This window comes from Sinohyriopsis cumingii, chromosome 18 (assembly GCF_028554795.1).
Source record: "Sinohyriopsis cumingii isolate HCF-2022 chromosome 18, ASM2855479v2, whole genome shotgun sequence".
Taxonomy (NCBI): Eukaryota; Metazoa; Mollusca; class Bivalvia; order Unionida; family Unionidae; genus Sinohyriopsis; species Sinohyriopsis cumingii.
The window spans coordinates 35,274,128-35,292,813 of NC_142978.1; positions in this window are offsets into that span (position 1 = coordinate 35,274,128).

Here is an 18,686-nt window from a genome sequence, read left to right on the forward strand (position 1 = left end):
ATTTGTTTTTATAAAAGAAACTTATTGTTTTGAGTGAGTGATCATATGTGTCGTTTTCTCTCTACTTTGATTGAATGAGAGGCTTGTCCGATAAAGGTTCCGCATTTTCCTTTATTTTCCTAATGTTTCGCCTTTAGTCGAGTGTAGCTCTCTCCTTTATTGAAAGTGTAATTGAAAGTTCCAAAAGTTATAACTTGTATTTATGTGTTAGTTAAGTTAGTATTGTTAGACTTGTTCTTCTTTAAATGTTACTATTTCCCCATGTTTCTGTTATGTTTGTTCATGTCCTCTGCGTGGGTTGTTCTGTCACTATTTCGCAGGCCTGTCCACTTCGCGTAGCGCCTTCTGACTTAGCCCTGCGACGTCTATGCAACATACTTCTCCCACTTAGAGGTTCCCTGTATCCCTTACTAACAAAAAACGTCAAAAGAAAAATAAAATAAATAAATAAATAAAAAAATAAAAAAGTTTTTCCCTTATAAGTTTGGGTTGAAGGTATTATTAAGTTGGGGTAGAAAGTATGTTTTATCTGCAGGGAAATATTAGTCGCGCGGTGGGGCAGGGTTTGGCTCGCATCTGCGTTACCGCTATCGGTACTACCGAAACCCTCCACCGCTTCCCCCTTTTTCTTGGTCGAAGAGTACCATAGCACCCTTCGTGCCTGTTTCATTTATATAGTCTATTACGGTTTTGATATTTAGAATGTTATTTTGTATATCTCTCCCTTTTCCCCCACAAATTTCGTTTACATTGATTATTTTGTTTATCCCACCCTTTACCCTGTTTGTTAGTATTTTACTTAACATTTTGAAATTTGTATTTAAAAGCGATATAGGTCTTCAATTCTTTTTTTCATCTCTTTCTCCTTTCCCTTGATATATGATTCTAATAATCCCTTCCCTCATTGATTTAGACATGTGTTTTTTGCTTAAAAATATATTGTTAAATAAGGCGTTGAGGATCGGCGTTAGTTCACAGTGGAATTTTTGATAGAATTCCACGGTGAGTCCATCTTTCCCTGGTGAATTTTTCTTAGTTAGTGAAGCTATATTCTTATGTATTTCTTCATCTGAGATGACATCGTCACATATGTCTTTATGTTCTGATGATAATCGTCATACAATCAACATTGTTTAGATAGCTGTCGATTGTGATGGAATATATGTTCTGTGTAGTGTAGAGTTCTTTGTAGTAGCTAGATATATCGTTCAAAATTTCTTCCGTTTCCGTCTAAATTACATTATTTATTTTTATTTTATTTAGAGTTTTTTCGCCCCCTTTTTTCTAAATTCTTCCCTTTTATACAGACTATTTGCTTTGTTTTATAATTCTGTAAATTTTCCCGCCCTTATTATTCTCCCTTGATTCTCATCTTCTTCGATTTTGTTTATTTTTTCTGTCAGTTGCTTTTTTTCGTCCTCGTTTATCGTCTTTTTTAAGGTTGATTTGAGTTCATATTTGTCTTTTTTTAGTTTCTCTGCTCGTCTGTTTGAATATTGGATCGAAATTCTTTTTATTCTATTTTTTAAAATATCCCACTCGTTTATTATGTTTATAGTTTCTTCATTTTGGAAAGTTTCAGTTTCTTTTTTTATTAATTCTATATATTCATTTTCATTTAAGATTTTGTTGTTCAGTTTCCATACTCCTGGCCCCAGTCTTACCCTTTTCCTGACTCTTAGATCCATTGTGACCATGTAGTGATTTGATAGCTTGGTATTAGTTATGGTTGCGTTGATATAGGTTGAAGGATCGTAGAAATTACCATAAAATTTGTCGATTCTGCTAGCTTGGTTTTGTTGTAATTGAAAGTGAATTCTCTTCTTAATATGTTGAGTTCGCTGTAAACGTCATGTAATTGATGTTTATTCAATAAGTTTATCATTTCGGTCCTGTGTATTTTGTCGCTAGTTGTTAAGTCAGTCGTTCTGTCAATTTCGTCCCCTACCCAGTTGAAATCTCCCCCTTTTATTAAATTTTCCATTGAATAAAGTTGTAAATAGTTTGTTAAATTTTCGATAAAATTTAGATTTTTTATTTCTGTTTGCTGGCATATACACATTTATTATATGCCAGTTTAACATTTTTACATGTATTAAGCGACCTTTGAAAAAAACTCTCCCTCCTCTATCCTTTCCCAGCTTAACCCCGGTTTGTTTTTGATTATCGTTGCTACTCCTCCTCTGATATCATTACTAATATAATCATTACTTATAACTATTGCATTTAGTTTGTCTTCAAGTAGAAATTTTAGCTCCGGTGTAATTCCATTGTGTGTTTCTTGTATCAATATTACGTCAAAGTTTGTTTCCTAGGCTATTTTTTTCTGCTTTCGCCTTGACTAGCCCGTTGCTGTTGATAGTAGCGATTCGGAAGTTTGGTTCTTCCATTTTTGCTTCACTCCCCAGGTGCCGCATCACTTTATGTAAACTGCAAACTGTTTGTCCTTATATTCTAGTTAAGATATTTATTTTTTAAGTTTAGTTTTTTATGTGGTTCTGGGTTGCCTCCAGAGCCTCATTTGATGGGTTGTTATTTTCTGTAGTTTGTGAGTTGTACATTTTTGATTCGTTGTCATTGTCGTTTTCCATATCCGTTCCATTAACGTTGTCTGTTTCATTGTCATTGTCATTTTCCATTTCCGTTTCATTGTCGTTGTCTGTTTTGAAGTTTCTTCGTCTGTGTCTTTGTTTTTGTCCTTAGCCTTCTTACCCACTCTTTTTATTATTTTGGTCTTTACTGGCGGGATTATTGTCTGTTGGGTTTGATTTTGGTCTGGTCAAGCCGCACTCCACTCCCCTTCTAGTTAGGAGTTTTGTAAGGACGTATTGTATTTTCGTTTCTGGGACGGTGCAGGGGTCGACGCCATAAGTTTGATTCTTATTAAGTCCACCGGCCCTTCTTTTTTTCCTTCACTTTCTTCACTTTCTTGGGCGTTATCCTCATCAATTTGTTAGAGGAAATATGGATTGGTTGTCAGTATTTCACTCTCATTTTTGTGGGACCCCGGGTGGCAAGTCTTTTAGGGATTAGTAAAATCCTTCCACTCCAGATCTTTGCCTCCCGTTGTATTTATGGTAGATGTATGCGTATTACCATATTGTGTAGTTGTCTCTAGTTGGGAAGTTATGGGATCCCCTTCATCCCGCTTTTCAAATTCAAGCTCTATTCCAGCCTCCTCGACTGGTTTGGGTGCCACCGCACTTGTATAAGTATACTGTGCCATTTTGGTTCCTTGCAATCTTTGGGTGCATGCGTGTGCAGGGTCGCTCATTTTCTCATCCCCTGTACCATAATTATCTTTGCTAAAAACAAAGGGCGTTAAACCCAGAAAACAACAACAAAACCTGTTTAAATAGAATGATCATGCAAACCATGTGCTGCTAATTTCAATTACTAGCGCAGCACACCTTCTTTCCGTCATTACATTTTGTGCTACTTTAACTAACAGTCAGTCTATTCACTTACTCTTTTACTACTTCAGCAGCAAATGACGGTTTCTTCTCTGAACCGCATGCCTCTGCAACAGTAAAAATAAGTTTTCCAATCAAATGTTGGGGTCCATATGGGGTTCATTGATTTAGCATCTGTAAATATGCATGAGGTCTAAAGGGGATTGAACATTACGTCTTTTTATCATAGGTTAAACATGTTATAGGGAGTAGGTTTGTGTATATGATTTAAGCAGAATTTAATATTAAACTGTTAGCTCAAAGGTTTAAGATGGACGGGTCTGTAAAGGTCTAACGAGAATTTAACATTTGATCTATATATTTAACAGGTGTAGGCCTCTCTGTGGCATAACATATTTTACATTACGCATTTAGTACATAATTTTGAAGTGTAAGGACCTGTGTAGTGCTTTCCTTTTCTCAAGCATAATCGTCAGCTTCTTCACTAAATTGAGTACTACAGCATCAGTAAAAAAAAAACAGTTTTCTTTACTAAAATATGGAGGTTCATATGTGTAACATATTTGGTTATGTTTGGGTTCTAAAGGGGAATGGAATATTATGCGTTTAGTCCATAAGTTTAACATGTGTGTATAATGGGATTTAACGGGGATTTAACATTACAAAGTTGATCTATATATTTTAACATGTGTGGGCCTGTATGAGGTATAAGGGGCATTTGACATTAGTGAATATGTTCGACATTTGTGGCCCTTTTGTGTACTCTTCTTTCAAGAGTAGAAGCCAGTTTCTTTACAAAAATCATGTCCCAATGCAACAGGAAAAATCAGGGGTTTTAAATACTAAGAAATGTAGGTCTGTATATTTAATATATGTGGACATTACAGGGTCTAACGAAAATTTAACATTACGCATTTATTCCACATGATTCAGTTGTGGGAACGCATATAGGTCCTAACGAGACATTAACGTTACGACTTTAGCCAATACGTTATTATGTGTGGATCTGTGCTGAATCTAACATGAATTTAACATTACACAGTTGATCCATGTTGACCTGTTTGTGGTATAACGGGAATTTAACGTTACGCCTTTGGTGTATACTTTTAAAACGTGAGCGCCTGTTTAGTTCTTTCTTTCAACAGTAAAAGTCAGAGTCTTCACTAAATTGTGTGCCATTGCAACAGTAACAACAATGTTTCCTTTACTAAAATATTGCGGTCAATGGATTTAGAATATTTGGATTTATACAGGTTCCAAACGGGAACGAAATTTTACGTCTTTAGTTCATATATTTTTAACATGTGTGGCTATATGGAATCTATCTAAAGTATGACACTACACACCTGATCCAAAGATTTAACATTTGTGGGTCTGTATGAGGCATAAGGTGATTTTAGCATCACGTCTTTAGTGCATACCTTTACCACGTGCATTTGTTGGCTTATTTGGTGCTTTCTTTATTTCACCAGAAAAGTCATTTTCTTCACTGAATGGTGTACTGTTCCAACAGGAATAAAACAGTCTTGTTTTAATTTTTTACTAAAAGATGGAGGTTCGTTGGTTTAACGTATGTGGATATAACGGGAATTTAACATGACGCCTTTATTCCATAGGTTAAAATGTGCGGGCGTGTATGATGTCTTACGAAAAGTTATCATTACGACTTTTGTCTTTGGGTTTAACATTTGTGGGTCTGTATTGGGTAGAACAGGAACTCTACCGTACACAGTTGATCCATAAGTTTAACATGTGTGGTCCTGTAAGAGGTACAACGAGAATTTCATATTACACCGTTAGTCCATACTTCTAACATGTGGGTTGTTAGAGCGTCCGCCCCGGATGCGGGAGGTCGCAAGTTCAAACCCCGGTCGGGTAATACCAGAGACTCAGAAAAATGGTATTAGCAGCTGCCTCGCTTGGAGCCCAGCATTAATAGGTAAGTGTTAGGACTGGTCGGCCTGGTATCAGGATAAGGTGACTGGATGGGACATGATGGCATCTGCCTGTGTCATGATGCCTCCGGGCTTGACATCACTATAACCTGCCACACTGCAGACATAACAGCGATATGACTAAAAAAATTTAAACTACGTTAAAAAGACAACTCACAAACAAGACATGAGGGTTTGTATTGTAGTTTCTTTCTTTCAACAGTAAAGATCAGTTCTTCTTAATTACATTTTATGCTATCTAAACATCCAAAGCCATATGCTTCACTATATTTAACGCGTGTCAATAACTCTATTCTTCACCTTTGTGCAGGAAAGAAACGATGTAATTTGTGTGACACACTTGTTGAGTTAGTTGATCAAGGTTATATTCTGAGATCTTACAACAAAACAGATTTTAAAGCAGCAAAACTAAGTGACTGACTATAACGTATTTACAAAGTTCTCAAATTGGAATACAAGCTGTAATAGGACTACATCATAAGCTTTATTTATGCACCAACACCAATTAATCCTTTCTCGAATATTTTTCTTGGATACATTAATAATTAGGTAGACTGCGCCATATATTGTTTTGTGTTTATGTATGGATTTTAAGAAACCTTTCCATAAAAATTCCGTCATAAAGCTACCGTAAAGACATTCCTTCAGATATATACCGTGAAGATTCATCTTCCAAACTGATTGATGCTGATGTATATTCTATAAATGTCATACAATAAGATATTCCTTTTCATTTCTATATAAAGCCTTATGTATCATTTCTTTACTTTTTGAATATTTCTTTTTATATCTTTCGATGTTCTTCAATAAATTTGGGCTACGCTATCGTAGGATACCGAATTCTAGATAGACATTGTTTTGATCCAAATACTCTTACAGTGGTACGCTGATGCTAAGACCAAACGTTTGGAAATTAACAGTTATTCCAATAGGTTACATTTTTTTCTCAGGTAAACATCAATGTACCCTTCTACATTTATTCTCAACACCATCATACCAACTCACTTCATTAAGCATGTCATCCATCGATATTCAACCAAAGTCTCGCGTTGGTTACATGACATTTGTGAAACTTCCATTAAAATTTCCATTACAGGTCAAAGTGTTACAATGTGCCACTTCACAGGGAACACATCCAACAACATACGTATAATTGTTTCTCCCAATAAATGATATCGTTTTTGTGAGTAAGTCATCTAGCTGGATCATCAGCTTTGTATAAAGAGGATCTCCAATGATTTAATACTGAATTTATGAAACGAGTTGAATAATGTCCAGCTTTTAGGGTGAACTTAATATTAATTTTGTACCACTCACCCCTATACCCACACCCGCTATCGACTGAACAATACCCTTAGTCGTACTTGATTTTTTGTTGCTGTTGTTTGTTGGGGGGGGGGGGTTGGTGGTTTTTTTTGGTATGTGAAGTTCATATCTCCCCCCACCCCCCATGTCAGTGTAAACGTCAAAGGGGCAGTATTCCAACTCAGTGAAATTGACTTGGGTATCTCAACACGGTCCTTAGAAAGTAAACATTTGAGCTGCCAAGCCTAACCGCTTGGTAGGAATCTATGTCCACTTATCATTTTTTTTCAAGGGGAAATTGTTAGGCACTGTCGTTCACAGATTCTGAGCTGTCAAAACCTGATGAATGGGATGATTTCTTTGGAAAAAATTAGGGACCGCTGCCTACGATTGGGCAGAATAAATTAAGGCATACACTTTAAAGCAATCAGACTTTAAAGTGACGATCTTAGTCGAAATTCTTTAGTCTGAAAATCTCCTGAAAGAGGAAAGAGTCTCGACTCCGTGGAAAGCCTAAAGAGAATAGTGTCTTCCTCGTTAAACAAGAAAGGGACCAGGTGACCGTCTTATAAACAAAATGTCAGGGTTTAGTGCTAGGACGCACACGTTTATAAGCTATGCAGTTTCAGTTTCACGTAATATTCTATTATTTGATTGTTTGTTTTATGCAAATGTGTGTGCTATGACTAGGTTTCCATATCATGTATCGTTCATTCAATTTCATGGAAATGTGTTGATGTTAGTGTTGTTATGCAATTTATTTCATTCAATTTCATGGAAAGGTGTTGGTGGTAGAGCTATTATACAATTTATTTTATTAAATTTTATGCAAAGTATTGTTTCGAGAATCGTTATGCAATTTACCGTTTTAATTTTACAGTTGTTAGTTCATTGGTATATGAAATAACTTTCTCTGTTTGTTAGGACGACACAGATCATCGTGAGTTAACTATACTTACCTAATTATATCTGATTTTCTAATGTTTTAATAATCTTGTATGTTAAGGATTGCTGTGAGTTACAATTTGTGAATTTCATGCAACAGTAATCGAACATATAGTAGCATGTAAAAGAATACGGTAATATTCGATAGACGCTCACCCCTTTAAGGAACAGCTTTCTGGGAGAGAGACGGGACATTCTGAAGACAAGTCCTAGGAAAAGACGAACGAGGTCAGAATAAAAGGACCAGGAAGTCCATGAAGGGGTCAAAGCATAGAGCTTAGGAAGAATGAACTTGGTGACGTTGCACTCATTTCACCTCTCGTTATGATGATGAAAATAAATCCAAATTGGACATTCCTGTTAAATTCTAATGACATAATCTAACTTTAATTGGAATTGGCATTATTTATTTATTCTGATTAAAGTTTTTATTTTCTTGTCAAAGGGGGCTTGTATTGCTTTATTTCTTCCCAGTATTCTCGCTCAGTTCTCTGTTGAAATTATATTCTTCTTCTTCCACTCTCACCGGGCTATAATATCGAGGGAGTTCATCCTCTAGATAACGCCAGCCAAATCCATTTAACCACCCCTCTTTCCAGGAGGGAGACGTTACAGGGTATTACGCCATTTTCCATATCATGATATGCCGTACTTGTGTAATGAGAACCTGTGGGAGTAAATTTGCCACATTCAGAAACACGTGACATTTTCTCCAATTTTGGGCAGTTGATTCTATAAATCGAAGTTAAAATATTCATAAAATTATTTTTTAAAAAAGTTCCATATGGCGGTAAAGAAAATCTGTGCCCACGATTGCATATAATCAGTAAAGAGATAACTGCGCAAGAATTTCATGAACCTGTAAGGACCAATCAGAGTCACATAAAGTGAGATGTTAATGTTTATTTTATATAAAAATATTAAACGGTACACACTACATGTAAAGGGTACAAACTGTGCGACATTTAAAGATATAACACGAAACACAAAACACTATCGAAAGAGGACAAGAATTAGACAATAAAAATTAAAATAAAACGGAACCATTGTGTTCATTTGATCTTCTTTGGACATTTGATGTTCTCAAGAGACTCGAATTTACGTTGTCTTCCTTGTGACAATTGCACTCAAGAACGTTTGTTCTCCATCGTCAAAGTTTTAGCGTGATTCCAGGGGAACCTGTATAGATAGATATTCAGTGGCACTCGTACTCTTACTGCTTTGCCTGAGTGGATTTGGGCCCCAACCGCGCGGCAACGTTAGGGGCGTGGATGGGTTTAAACCACTCTCGCTACATTAGAGCCTTCATATTTAGAAATTAAACGATAAAACCATGGAATACAACCATATTTTGCATCATTTTGACTTTGAAAAATGAATGAGTAGCATTTTTGTAAATTGAAAAGCAACCACTGGTGTGATCAGTGATACACACACGCACACAATGTCGGTGATGAGAGACAAATTCTTTCCTTAAACATTTGGAGAAAAATATTCATTTTTGGAGGCAAAATGTTTTAGTGGAAAGATTGGTGACATGAAGAAAGGTTTACCTCTCTAAAATATCAATATTTATGCTATTGGGCTAAAATGAAGCACTGGTCTTAGCTTATCGATATCGTGCACATGTTGAAATTTACAAAGAAAATGTACCAAGCTTGACAAAGATGAAATATTTTGATTTGTATGAATTTCCTATCATTAGCGTCTAGAATAAGATATTTAAATCAAGAGAGTCATGTTTGATGCCAAAGTGACATTTCCATTTCAAATACACACCAGGGACTACAATGCCATCTTTGAGGATAACATGCCATCTCTAAGTGAATCTCTCTCTCTCTCTCTCTCTCTCTCTCTCTCACACACACACACACACACACACACACTCTCTCTCTCTCTCTCTCTCTCTCTCTCTCTCTCTCTCTCTCTGTGCATAACATATTCTATCCAAAGTGTACGATCAACAACTTAGATGTTCTTTTATTTCGGTCATTTTCAAAAATGGGCACCGCCAGTTCGAGTTTATCTCTTCCTGTTAATCTGTGGTACTGCCATACAATTGTATTCAATGGGTCACAAAAGTAAACTAACGTTGGTTCCACATATTTTCACTTTACAAGAAAAATTCTTAAATTCAGCATGATAAACGTTGCAAAAACATTCAAGGGAAGCTAACAAATTCATTCCTCGTGCGAAACACTGGGTAACAAGTGATCGGACCGACTTTTATCCAAGATCACTGTGCTTGTAACGCTATGGTTCCTTTTCTTAAATTTGTATAAAAAGTGATGAATGAAAATGCAAAATCCGACGTTGGCTTATCTATATTTACAAACACACCACGGGCAAACAGTAAAGCTCGTAAATTTGACACCCCAAGTGAAATCTTCCAACTAATGTTTTTTAGAAACTTATTATCTTTAACACTCGTGGCAGACTAAATAGCGAGAATCGTAAATTTCCATTAGAGTTCACACATGCTCCCCATATTACATTTCCATTAGAGTTCATACATGCTCCCCATATTACATTTCCATTAGAGTTCATACATGCTCCCCATATTACATTTCCATTAGAGTTCATACATGCTCCCCATATTACATTTCCATCAGAGTTCATACATGCTCCCCATATTACATTTCCATCAGAGTTCATACATGCTCCCCATATTACATTTCCATTAGAGTTCATACATGCTCCCCATATTATATTTCCATTAGAGTTCATACATGCTCCCCATATTACATTTCCATTAGAGTTCATACATGCTCCCCATATTACATTTCCATTAGAGTTCATACATGCTCCCCATATTATATTTCCATTAGAGTTCATACATGCTCCCCATATTACATTTCCTACTGTACAGACCCATTATGTTAAGATGCTGTATTTCTGACCATACAGACGTATGTGAAAAGTATGAACAAACGTTTTGCTAATTTATCTCGTCCCGATTTATTTCAACATGGGCGCCTCATGTAAAATTCTCGTTAGACACTATTTGCGTTTTTACCTTTATAAAAAGATTCTCTTTTATGCTCAATTGACCCAATACGTTACTATCATGTTCATGTCTTGCACGCTTAATATTGACAAACACATCGTAATTACAAGAATACAAGGTAAATGTATGTCACCTTATCTATTTTACAAATGAAGTATCTTATAAAAATTCAAATGCAAGGTCAAATTGTAAGGTCTCTGTGGATGGAAATACAAACACAAATCCTGAAAGAATCGTTCACTTTTCTCGACATATTTTAATGTACGCAGTCGTGATGAATTGGCGAAACGATAATCATTGATTCCAATAATTCCCAAGGTAGTGCAGTATTGCTCAGAAAAAAAAAACTCGTTCATATTTTCCCATAAAAATGCAGTAAACTATCATTCTTATTATATTTAGTAGTAGTAATACCAGTACTAGTAATAATAATAAAATAATAATATATTTTTTCAGTAATTTAGGCCACCGGCCCATATTACAAAATACAAAACAAGTAAATACAATGTGTACCATGGTTTAAAAAAGTTCAATATGGCCTTCATCATGAATATACATATATAATTTCTAATAATTGGTACACTGTTTAATAAAGATTATTATTATTAGTATTATTATCATTATTATTATTATTTGCAGAAGTAGCAGTAGCAGTAGAAGTAGTAGCAATGTGCAAAACCATTATATTATGTATTTATATAAAACAAGACATATTTTGTTCAAATACAAAGTAAACAAGTTTGATATGAGCAGGGAGACTTCCAGGCTATCCTATTAAATGAATCTTTTCTTTTCTTCTTGCGAAAAGAAAAGTGAAAATATGTGACTTTACTACATACACTATTTTCCCTTTTACCGCATATATTAACAAAATGGTTTCAGTATAATGTAAAGCCAGCACATACTAAATTTATACAGTATATATAAGAATATCATCGCGACGAGGTCAATAAAAACAACGAAATAGTTGTATCTTGGATGGAAGATACAAAAAATGCAAATCAAACTTCCTTATCGAACGCTATATCGATGAGGTACGATAATTTCGTGTGTAATAATTTATTATGTTTGATCATATCCTCTTAAACATCTGAGATGTTAATCTCGATTCACTAATGTCAGATCCCATTACTTGATTCGTAGAGTCCACCTTGTGTCTCAAACCAGCTCCAAAATTACTCTAAGTAAGACAATACCGTGACACATGACTATGACTGCAGAGAAAATGGTTGCGAAAAGAAATATCACAGATGAAAATCTCGTGCAAATGTTATTTTGGAGTACAAGAACGGGAAAAGGGCGAAATGGAACAAACGTAACGTCTACCAATACCAGTTAGATTATATATTAAACTATAAGTAATACAGCTAAGTTTATAGTTCGCCATGGCTAAAACCCACTTCCCAACCCTCAACCCAAACCCAGTCCCTATCTCCTACTGCGAAAAGAAACCTAGCATTCATACCCCAAAATACGGTACATATATTATACGTTGTCCTAAAACAAAGGCATATAAACATTTTGGCCAACATATTAAAAATATTAATGTAGTTTTGTATGTAGGGCTTTAACTCAAATCAAAATTGTAATACCAAGTTTAGCATATATTATTATAATTCATTCAAAACATTACTGTGTTTCACAGTTCTATGCATACGACCATTTCAGTGGAAAAGTTTAAAAATCAGTGGAGAAGTTTAAAAATCATTTCTCTCTAAATTATTTCTCTCTACATTATCATCTGGCGTACTAAAGGTGCTAATTTATAGCAACAGTTTCATACAGCTATCATACCAAACTTTTTTATGGTATTAATTAACCTGAGTTCTACCCCTTTGGTGGTTTTGAAGTCCTACTTAACCGTGAATTTGTTAAGACTATCTAATTATACTTGTTATTTATATACGAAAACCGCTTCCATTCGATTTTTTTAAACCAGAATTAATAATTTATTATATGCTGCTGCTTCTAGATTAGATCCCAACCATTTGAAACGGACCCCTCAGAGTATGCATGACGTTATCGGATGCGAACTCAGCGAAAAGCTCTGCGAGAAAGAATACCGCACGCTTCTGACCGACCCAACCCTCCTTTTGCGTTACAGATAATCACTTATCTCCAAATCGTGACTAAATACCTTTCCTATTCCGTCCTTCTTGTACCTCATTATGTTAGATAAGGGAATCGGAAAACGCTCCAATCTTTCTGAGATGTGATCATCTTAACGTGCTTGCCATTGCTTCCACGGGGTGAGAAGATTTGTCTGCAATTTGGGTTGATATTGATAAATGATTCATCCACAAGGACAATCATTTAAAGGACTTCTGAAAATAAGACGTGACAGATAGCGTGCCAGTGTTCAAATAATTAACAATCATTGATAGTTTCAATCAAAAACTGATGTAGTGAATGTGCTATAAGCTTTAAAGCGACAGTAAACTTCGTTTCGTAAATCACAGTGAGATAAACTCTCTGTTTTAAAGAATTTATTGACTAACATTTCTGATATATATTTTAATTAGGTATACAACTTTCAAACTATGAAAAGACATCAATTAAAAATGGAATTACCTCACCAACAGCGATTAAATAACTGGACGAAAACTTTATTTTAAGTTTTCCTTCACAAATATTTAATGTTCATTCAGATTCTAGAATGCGATTGCGCGCATGCGCACATGTGTGTATGTGATGACCTCATTGATATTAACTGTGTATCATTTCTGTTTGCTTTGATGCGTTGTATAGAATATTTGATTTGAACCCTCTTTTAATTGCATAGGATATATATATATATATATATATATATATATATATATATATATATATATATATATATATATATATATATATATATATATATATATATATATATATATATATATGAGCGTGTGTGTGTGATTTGGATTTTAACTTAGCTATAACAATTTTTCAGTCATATCGCTACAATGTCTGCAGCATGGCAGTTTGTATTGATGTCTAGCACTGGGGCATCATGTCGCAGACATGTTGCATGATGTCCCACCCAGTCACATTATCCTGACACCAGGTCGACCAGTTCTAACACTAATATATTAATGCTGAGCGCCAAGTGAGGGAGCTGTTAATACCATTTTACTTACAAGTCTTTGGTATGATTCGGCCTTGGTTGGAACCCGCGACCTTCCGCATCCGAGGCGGATGCTCTAACCACTAGACTATATATATATATATATATATATATATATATATATATATATATATATATATATATATATATATATATGCACGTCAGTTTAATTTTCACATGTATCTCAATCATTTACTAAACTGTCGTTGTTTGGGAGACTTAGATCAACTTAACTAGCTTCACAATCGGGATATTTCCTTCTCATTTCGATATGTGTAGCACAACCTAAACAATCGTTAAACACTCCCCGTACCCTCCCCACCTCAAAATTTTAAAACAAGCATATATTGCTTACGTGTACGTAAGGTCAAACCTAAGTATAGCGATGTAAAACGATCTACTTCCGTACTACACGTGAGATTTGTTGATAAAAATATATATTAGATTCTAAACAGAGAAGAAATACTGGAATCTGGATTATAATCGTTTGACTAATTTGGTGCATGCTGACATTAAAAAGAACTCTGCAAATTTTGCGTTTGCATTCACTTGCACATTCTACTTGGGTTCGATAGAGGACATCAAAGAGATGTATATCTGCATGCAAATATATATGCATTATATGCAAATACCTGTAATTTGTATCTAATTTTTAGACAAAATATGTAATTAATATATCTTATGATTGTTTGGACAGTCATGTTTAAGAATCATCAGATGTAGGAATGGTTCATGTTTATTGTAAGCGCTACTATTTTCTCTAATAGTCTTTGGTGCAGGATTTACACATCGCTCCTTCCACCAGCTGGACCTTAATGTTACAAGGATTCTCAGTAAAAAAAAGTATATAACAATGAATTGATTAATTTATGCTCGTTATTACTTTTTCTTGTTAAAAGAGTTCTTTTCAAGATATAATAGAACAAATTCGTAAGTAGTTGTAAAACCAAATATGTGTCAAAAATTATTTGTGCAAAATATATTATTTAATAGGCATTACAGTAACAATTTGACTGGATATATGGTTACTGGGTCTTATCCATTAATGACTTTTAATATCGATTCTGATGTGCAATTAATTGTAAATACCAATGACAAAATATGGTATTATCTGTATTTTATAGTGATATTGGTTTATCACTCTTTCGTGCAGAGCGCAGCAGCATGGAATCGTTGTAAAGACATAAACTGGTTTTTAGGTATCTCTGTTTTCTATACTTCTCACATTCTTGGCATTCAAACAAGTATAGCGGGATTTCACTCCGACATAAATGCCTAGCCAAGAGCCAAAAATGAGCCAAAATTGAAAATACTCGTGGTAAGGGCCCAAGGTTCAGCCATAATACCTTGTATTTATGTTTGAAGTGAAAAATATCCTTCAAAAGTTTTAGATTCACCTTTAGGGTAACCAAAATGTCTCTTGTCAGTGATTCGTCATCCTTATCTTTTTTAAACTGTCTGGAATATACACCTAGTACGGGTATCACTAAACGAAATACACATATCGTCAAGTTTTGATATATAATGGGTCATTATCGTATGCGTAACTGGTGTCACTCAATATTAAATGCTGTCATAAAATCATGCTTTCCAACAATGTGGGACGAAATGCTTAGACAGTTCCTCTGTGTTTAACATATGGGTATCAATTTATAAATACAATTTTTTGCATAGAGCTTGCATTCCTGCTAGCTGTCCAATGGATTTCTGCATGTAGCTGAGTGCTCAGTTCCTCTTCCCTAGCCAGTGAGCTTTAAACATACTGAGTCCTTACCATCGATCCTATTCCTTCTGAACGAGTTCAAAATCGTTTGAGTTAGTGAGCTGGTGCATAAATGCATAGCGGATTGTTTTCTTTGCTCGTCTTACTGGTACTGCTCCCTTTTGGATCAAAATGTAACTCACCGACCTGTATGATTATACTGGTATCATTATATGTGGGTTTATTTTCGCTTCATTTTATACGAAACATACAATGATTCACATATATATATATATATATATATATATATATATATATATATATATATATATATATATATATATATATATATATATGTGTGTGTGTGTGTGTGTGTGTGTGTGTGTGTGAACTTACAAAAGTTACCAGACCTTTGCTATTCTAATGCTTGATAGCTGAGCTTATTGTTTTGTCTTGTCTCTGTGCTGTATTTTGATTTGGACAGAGACTCGATGAGAATCGAAAGCGCTTAGGCTAGTTAAAAACTAGTTTGGCTTTTATCATGATCACTCAGTGACCCACTCGATATATGTGTGTGTGTATATATATATATATATATATATATATATATATATATATATATATATATATATATATATAATGTTTTTGTGTGTGTGTGTGTGTTTGAATTATATTTTCATTGCAAAATAAAAATCCAGTGACTGTGCATATAGGTAATTGTTCATTAGCGAATGCCTAACAGAGTTCTCACGTACATCGAGTCCTTACCTCTCACACAGATCCATGCGTGTGTGTTTGTGTGTGTTTGTTACACCTCTAACTGGGAACTGTTTGTTTACAGAGGTTTCGTTCTATATAAATGTATTTTCCCTTGTCAAGTGTGCAAACATATAATGTTGTACCTTGGATTAAGTGCATATGTCATTGCTTGGTGTTAGTTTACAATCATAACGTCATGTATGGATTGCATTTCTTAAGCAAATCCAGTACATGTGTGCTTATATATGAGTTTTCAAGTAAGCTTATATTGCCAGTGAGTTCGGGTATCTGTGGAGTCCATCCTTTTCAAGGGGGCTGGTGATATTTTTCACGGCACGGGTCGGCGTCCTCGTTGGAATGAATACTAACCTTTTACAATTCTACAATGCTTGCATATTTTCATGTCGTTCTATATAATTTTATCTGATATTATTATGAATCCCGACATAAAATGTATGATCCGCGGATATGCAGTTCCTCTCTGATTGGTAGATAAATTTGCAATTATAATTATAGTTTATTGTAAATATCTTGGATTTCTAAATACTGTTTTAGTCCGTACCTTTCACCATATTTCATCTAGGAAGGGTGGGTTGGTTAGGGTTCTGGTGCATGAGAGTTAAGCGATAAGTATCGTTCCTTGCTGGATTCATGTTTAGAACGATTTATAACTCACTAACCTCTTCGGTTATATTGCTGTCATCAAAAAAACATCTTATGCTCGTGCAACAAATAGATACTGTGGCATCTTTGAATAAGCGTTTTCTGCTGTTCTTGGTATATACATTTCTTAACATGTGATTTTAACTTCAGATATCTGTCTAACCGTTGCAAACTGAAATCCAGTAGATTCTCTTGCATATAGCCACGTGGTGAATTCCTGATTCATAACCACTTAGGTCCGGTGCAACTAGTGTCCTCAACTTCGAAATTGTTCCAAAGTTTCAGAGGATGTGTAAATGGCAGTGTGGTTGCCGTCTGTAAGGCACATATGTGATCCCTGCTTAAAACGAATTATAGCTCTTTAAACTGCACCTCAAGTCCTTCTTACATTGATACGTCCCATTTTCAGAATAAACTCATCGGTATGTGTTACATAGATGTGTGTATTAGCACGATTTTTATTGTGTTTGTCCGCAGATTATTTTACGCTTTAATTTTGCTATTCCACGAAATTATACACTCTTTATTAGAAGGAAACAAGACTAAAATGTATACAACGAGTGGTATATCAAAGAAAATGTGTGCATACTATACATATAATATTAACATATACATATATACATATTTACATTTCCAACGGAGTTAACACTGACTACAAAAAGCTGTATATAGAGCGAGGAATTTGGCTCTTTACACATAATGCCTAGTGAGTCCGCTAAAAAAATATAGTTCTGCAAACCTGAAACTGTTCGGATGGGTTGTCAGCTGATCGAATCATCTGAATGTTTGAATCGACTATTGTATGAAGTTTATAGATTGCGTACCAGAGACATAATACACTCAAGGGCCATCTTATACGTGCGAAGGTACTTAAAATAAGACCAGTTATTCTGGCACACATTACTGCAGAGACAAGCGTTGCTTTAGTAGCATATATCAATCAATTTATTTAGAAATTTGAAGACAGTAGTTAGCTTTGTTGCCAATCAGAAGTTACGATGTTGAGTTACAAATGCAATCAGCCTCCTTATATGCAGGACCTGTGCCATTCAAGATGTTAGCATATCCGTTCATTTATAAATTATCAGAAAAATCTCTTAACGTGAAACTCGACAACTACCGTAACTCAGTTGTTCATTCAGTCGAATCCCTCTGACTATTGCCCGGGGTGGACATATATAAAATGCGCAAATAGGGAACCATACTGGATGCTAATATTGAAAACCCATGGACAATATGGCCATCATACAAAAGTAAATACCTTCCCACTGTAATCTAATCAAATGTACAGCTAATCATCTGAAGATCGCACGTATGCAATTCTTCAGATAAAATGTACCCGAGTCAATATTCCGTAACTCTTTATATGAATTTATTATTATTATTATTATTATTATTATTCCCTTCAGTACCTTAGCGAATGTCTATATCCTGGAATCAGGTCGAACTTCTAGTCATCTGTGGTTGTCTTCTTTTTTTTGATATATTTTGTTGGTCCTACCTATCTGTGGTCACGTAGGCACTAACCTGTGTTGTGTTTTTGTCTTCCTTTTCTCCTGCCGATTCATTAGACACGTTTTCTTTTTTTTGTTTTCAGCTTTTCCTTGTGACTTCTTTCTAATTGGCTCTGCTCGATTCTCAGCATATCGGTGAAAATTGATTTATAATCTGAACGTTACTTTCCGATGCCCAGCTGATGGAATGAATACAACCATACGGTTGACTTTCAATTGGTATTCCTCTCCAATAAGCACTTAGTACATACCTTATAAAATTCCCAACAATTTTTGTTTCAACTGGTTTAGTCAGAAACAAAATATTTCGCTCT